The following is a 6,699-nucleotide window of genomic DNA, read 5'->3' as shown; positions in this document are numbered from 1 at the left end:
CTGCCAAATAGCTGGGACCACAGGAACCCGCCACAACGCCCGGCTATTTTTTGGTTGCAGCTGTCATTGTTATTTGGTGGCCCAGGCTGGATTCAAACCCGACACCTTACGTGTATGTGGCTGGCACCTTAGCCACTTGAGCCACAGGCGCTGAGCCCTTGAGGCAGAGTCTTCAGGCCTCCTTCATGGCCCAAGACTGCATGAGTGGCATGAAGGCCACGGGGTTGCAGAGGGAGATGGTTGAGAGATTAGAGGCAGCCCAGAGTCCCCAATTTCTGTCTCCCCAAGGCCTCCTATTTGCAACCTCACAGAGCTGGTTGTCACAGAGTTGCATGGTGTAGATTCAGATGGTAGCCCCTCACTGCTACAGATTCTACCTCAACTGCTTCCTAGCCTGAGACCCCTATTTCTTCTGGGTTCTTGCCCATCATTTTCCCCTGGCAAAGCACCCCGGCCAGGTTGCCAGGTCCATGTATCCCCCTCCTCTAACCCTTACCAGCCCACTGTGGCAGAGGACACGGGTATCTTTCCCCATTTCACAGTTGAGAGAATCAAGGCCTAGCAGCATGAATTCAGAGTCCTAACCTATTATAACCACTCTGCAATAAGCCCATGTGAGTCAAGTAGTCTCAAATGAGAGAGGTGGATCCCATTTGTCTCAGGAGCAGGCATGAGCAAGCTCAAAGGCTAAGCATGGTTTTGCAGGACAAAAGGGGAAAAGACACCCCAGGCGGAGGGCACTGCATGGGCAAAGGTGTGGCAGTGGCAAGGGCCAGAGGGGATTTTGACTCAGCTTTACTGCTGTGAAGGGTTTGTGTCAGAAGTGGTGGGAGGGGGCATCAGATGCCTGGAATCACAACTTACTGCACGCCAAGTTGCCTCATGCTAAGTGCTATGTATATGTGACAACTCACGTATTGCCACTGGAAGTCTCCGTTCATCCCATTTTGCACATGAGCAAACTGAGGCTGGGGATACATGAGCCTTTGACCACAGTTCTGCAGCCAGTGAGGGCAGGATGGAGACAGAACACTGCCCCTTAGCCTGCTTCCTCTCTTTATAGGAAGCGGATTTAATTCAACGTCCAGCAAGGTAGTATACTTACTTATACTGACTTGCAGCCAGTAGGTAGACTTGAGTTATTCCCTCTCTGGGAAATTCTGCTACCTCCATACAAGTCCCACCAAGGGCTTAAGTTGGGTTTTTAAAAAGCTGAGGCAGGAGGATCATTAGAACCCAGGAGTTTGAGGCTGCAGCGAGCTATGATCACTTGACTGCACTCCAGCCTGGGTGACCAACTAAGACCTTGTCTCTAAAGGAAAAAAAAAAAAAGCTTCATGGAGAATTTGAATGCTGCTGGTCCAGGACCAGGAAAACCAACCAAGAGGGCCCAGGGCTCAGCATTGTGCTTGGGGGCAACTGCAGCAGGTACCATCTCTGCCATGAGATGGGGTGTCCCCTCCAGTCCTACAGCCTAACCACTGATAGCCCAGAGGTGCAAGAGGTCCCCAACTGGTCACTTCCAATGATACTTTGTTTTCCTCCTTTCTCTCCACCTTGAGGATCACTGTTTGGAAAAGTTTCTGTCCATTTCACACCATTTGGTTAAATGCACATGGTTTATTTGCCTTTCTATTTTTTTAATAAGGAAATTGAAGAAATTACAGACAAAAACAGAGGGGTGGCAGATGTGTCTTTTGCAATCCCTCACCCCTATGTATAGCCACTGCCCACACCTGACACCTCCTGGACCTAGCTCAATGCCTTTGACTGGGTGGATTTTGCTTTATTATTGCCTTGCTCTGATCCTACTGTCTCTTTATATTGCACTTAACCTTTTTGTTTATAGTATAGCAATGATTGGGCTGTGACTATCGTTTTATTGATGTTTATTTATCCAACAAATATTTGCAAAAGATCTACTGTGTGTCCAGCATGGCTAGTGAGTTAAAAAATGAACAAGTGAATCAATTAATGAATTTTAGAGAGTAATGTGAATTATGAAGGCAAATAAGAGGAAACAATGGAAAGTGAGGAAAGTGGTATAGGGGTTGGATGTGATAATGAAGGGAGGCTTCCTGGAGGAGGTGTCATTTGAGCAGAATTTTAGAGGGACCTCCTCAAAGCCCAGCCAGAGACTCCAGGTTGGAGACTCTGATTTTTTTTTTCTGAGCTATCATCATAGCTCAGAGCAACCTCAAACTCTTGGACTTGAGCAATCCTCTTGCCTCAGCCTCTCAAGTAGCCAGAACTACAGGTCTGTGCCACAACACCTGGCTAATTTTTCTATTTTTGTTTTTTATTTTTTCATTTTTGAGACAGAGTCTCACATGATTGCTCCCAGTAGAGTGCTCTGGCATCATAGCTCACAGCAGCCTCAAACTGTAGGGCTCACATGATTCTCTTGCCTCAGCCTCCCAAGTAGGTGGAACTACAGGCACCCACCATAACACCTGGCTATTTTTAAAGATGGTGTCTCACTCTGGCTCAGGCTTGTCTTGAACCTGTGAGCTCAAGCAATCCACCTGCCTCGGCCTCCCAGAGTGCTAAGACGACAGGTGTGAGCCACTGTGCCCAGCCTACTTTTATGTAGAAATGGAGTCTCACTCTTGCTCAGACTGGTCTCAAACTCCTAAACTCAAGCAATCTATTCACCTCCACCTCTCAGAGTGCAAGGATTGCAGACATGTGGTCCAGCCACTCTAATTTTTTTAAATCAAGGTAAAATTCACATAAAAATCTACTTAGGGCTCAGCGCCTATAGCTCAAGCAGCTGGGGTGCCAGCCACATACACCAGAGCTGGCGGGTTCGAATCCAGCTTGGGCCCACTGAACAACAATGACAACTACAACCAAAAAAGTGGCCAGGCATTGTGGTAGGCACCTGTGGTCCTGGCTGCTTGGGAGGCTTAAGCCCAAGAGTTGGAGGTTGCTGTGAGCTGTGATGCCACAACATTCTACTCTACCTTAAGGCTCTGTCTCAAAAAAATTTTTTTTCACATAAAATTAACCATTTTGAGGCATACAATCCAATGGCATTTAGTACAGTTGACCCTTGAACAACATGGGTTTGAAATGGGCAGGTCCACTGATTGATGACTTTTCTTATGTCTCTGCTACCCCTGAGACAGCAACACCTCCTCAGCCTGCTCAACATGAGGATGACAAGGATGAAGATGCTTATGATGATCCCCTTCTACTCAGTGAATAGTAAATATATTTCTCTTCCTTATGATTTTCTTTTTTTTTTTTTTTTTTGAGACAGAGCCTCAAGCTGTCCCCCCTGGGTAGAGTGCCATGGCTTTACAGCTCACAGCAACCTCCAACTCCTGGGCTCAAGCGAGTCTCTTGCCTCCGCCTCCCAAGTAGCTGGGACCACAGGCGCCCGCCACAACGCCTGGCTCTTTTTTGGTTGCAGCCATCATTGTTGTTTGGCGGGTCCGGGCTGGGGATTCGAACCCGCCACCTTAGGTGTATGTGGCTGGCGCCTTAGCTGGTTGAGCTATAGGCGTCGAGCCCCTTATGATTTTCTTAATAACATTTTCTTGGCCAGGTATGGTGGCTCACACATGTAATCCTAGTACTCTGGGAGGCCAAGCTAGGTGGATCCTTTGGGTTCAGGAGTTCAAGAACAGCCTGAACAAAAGTGAGACCCTGTCAATACTAAAAAAAAGAAAGAAAGAAAGAAAAATTAGCCAGGTGTTGTAGCAGTCACCTGTAGCCCCAGCTACATGGGAGGCTTAGACAGGAGGATAGCTTTGAGCCCAGGAGTTTGAAGTTACTATGAGTGATGATGCGACAGCACTCTATCCTGGGACAACAGAGTGAAACTTCGTCTCAAAATGAAGTGTTTTTTGGGGGGAGGGGGGATGGCGCCTGTAGCTCAGTGGGTAGGGCGCTGGCTACATACACTGAGGCTGGCAGCCAGCTAAAACAACAATGACAACCGCAGCAACAACAACAAAAATAGCCAGGCATTGTGGCAGGCATCTGTAGTCCCAGCTACTTGGGAGGCTGAGGCAAGAAAATTGCTTAAGCCCAAGAGTTTGAGGTTGCTGTGAGCTATGACACCCCAAGAGTTTGAGGTTGCTGTGAGCTGTGACAGCTTGAGACTCTGTCTCCAAAAATTTTTTTTTTCTTTTCTCTAGCTTACTTTATTGTAAGAATACAGCATATAATGCACATAACATACAAAATATGTGCTAATTAACTGTTTATGTTATTGGTGAGGCTTCTAGTCAGTAGTAATGTATTAGTAGTTAAGTCTTGGGGGAGTTGAATGTTATATATGGATTTTCTTCTTCTTCTTTTTTTTTTTTTGAGAGAGAGTCCCACTATTTCACCCTGGGTAGAGTGCTATGGCATCACATCTCACAGCAACCTCAGACTCTTGGGCGTAAGTGATTCTCTTGCCTCAGCCTCCCAAGTAGCTGGGACCACAGGCACCGGCCACAACGCTGGGCTATTTTGTTGTTGATGTTGTTATTGTTGTTTAGCTGGTTCGGGCTGGATTCGAACCTGCCAGCCTCAGTGTATCCATCTAGTCATCCATACATAACAACTATGCTGCAGGCAATGAGCCTACACATGGATTTTCAACACCGTATTGTTTGAGGGTCACCTGTACCTTCACAGTATTGTGCAACCATCACCTCTATCTAGTTCCAGAACATCTTCCCCACCTCGAAAGGAAATTGTATCCATTAAGCTGTCACTTTCCAACCCTCCCTTGAGGGGCCTCTGATTTTAATCTACATTTTGAAAACATAATGTCTATAATATTTATTTGCAAATGTTAGACTTTCAGAGAAATGGATACACTCACTCCATGTTGCTGGGAATCAGGAGGTCTCCTGTATGGAAGGTAGTGTGGCCCTAAGTATCTATCAAAGGCTTTGAAAACAGTGTATAATTCCATTTGTTAGGCTGTCCCCAACGAGTGGCCTAGATGCCAACCATAGGAGTTCAGATTAATAAATCACAGCAATGCTTCAAGATGGATGATGCCGAAGTCTCTAAACTCAGGCGAGTAGAGTGAAATTTATCAGTGTGGAAAGCTGGCCTTGACCAACAAATCATGTGGATAGCATGATTCCATTTTAGCTAAGAAAAAAAAAAAAGATCTAGAAGGAAATAGACCCTCGTGTTAGTAACAGTTATTTCTGGGTATTGATTTTATTTTTGAAATTTCATTCCCTCAACAGATTATTTTGGAGCACCTGGTGTGTGTCAGCCAGGGCCAAGGGCAGGAATGGCATCTGAATTTAGTTTGTTAGTTTGTTTCTGTGCCAGCATTTTTTAATTTACCATGAGCACCAGACACAAAGTAAATATGTAATAAAAAATTCATTGAGGGAATTATAATGCTATGACAATTGGCCTGTTTAGATTATTCATATTATACATATCTGTGTTTTTTGAAACTGTTTTTGCATAGCACATATTACTGTGACAATCAAAAAAGAAAGCACTGTGTCCTTTAGGAAATGTATGCACATATGTCCCCTGTACTTCTGGCCCCTCATCAGTGCCATCTGCCTTTCAGCTACCTTCCTATTCCCCAGGCCCCAATTCCTCCTGGTTGCTCACCTAAATGAGATGAATTGATTTCCAGATGGGAAAACCGAGGCTCTGAAAGGTAAAGTGATCTATTCAATGACACACATCACATGACAGAGTAAGGCATAAATTGGGCCCCCAAGAAGCCTCAGCCCTCACAGAGCCCCTGGTCTGAAGGCTAAGCCAGGTGTAGTCAGTCTTAGTGCAAATGAGTCAGGCCTGGGCCAGAGGGAGGGATGGAGGGCTCTGTCTGAAGAGCCTGGAGGGCTGCATGGAGGAAGAAAAGTGGAGTTGGAGCTTGAAGAATGAGTACAACTATGGTAGGTTGGGAAGTGAAATATATCTGGGTGGATGCATAGATGAAGGAATTGGGAGTGGATCACAGATGATGCCTATAGATGTGGAAAGGTGGATAGATAGATAAGTGGATGGATGGATAGATGACTAGATGGATAAGTGGATAGATGGATATGTGTAAGGATGGATGGGTGGAGAGATGAATAGATGGATGCATGAATGTATGGGTAAGTGGATGAACAGATGAATGGATGGATAATTGAATGGATAGATGGATGGATGGATGGATAAGTGCATGAATGAATGAATTAGTGGATGGGTGGATAAATGGATGGATAAGTGGGTGGGGAAATGGGGAAGAGGGATGGGGAGATAGATAGGGGATGGGTGGGTAGAAGAATGGGTGGGGGTGGAAAAATGGAGCTTGGGTTCTCTAAGCACCCTACGCCCCACCCATAGAGCCCAGTGTAGACCATGATGGGGACAGTGGGCACCAGTATCCCCATGCATTGCAGTCCTACCTGGCTTTCACACATGCCTTTTCAAGGGCCAACCCCTTCACTCACATAACTCTAGACATCTGCTCTCCAGCCAGGGCCTGTTGCTACTCAACATCACAGGATCCATGCCAGGTACTGTTTGACTGGGAGGGTTCTGGCAGATGTGTCCTGGAGGTGACTGGCCAGATACACAATGTCTGTCTCAGATATGGGCACCACTGCGGTATCCCAGATGGACACTAAGTGGTCTCTCAAGAAGAGGGTCTCGGCTCAGCGCCTATAGCTCAACTGGCTAAGGCACCAGCCACGTACACCTAAGGTGGCGGGTTCGAATCCCCAGCCC

This window comes from Otolemur garnettii, unplaced genomic scaffold, assembly GCF_000181295.1.
Source record: "Otolemur garnettii isolate 467f Iridium unplaced genomic scaffold, OtoGar3 scaffold00105, whole genome shotgun sequence".
Lineage (NCBI taxonomy): Eukaryota > Metazoa > Chordata > Mammalia > Primates > Galagidae > Otolemur > Otolemur garnettii.
The sequence above is the reverse complement of the archived record's forward strand: the minus strand, read 5'-3'. Positions refer to the sequence as shown.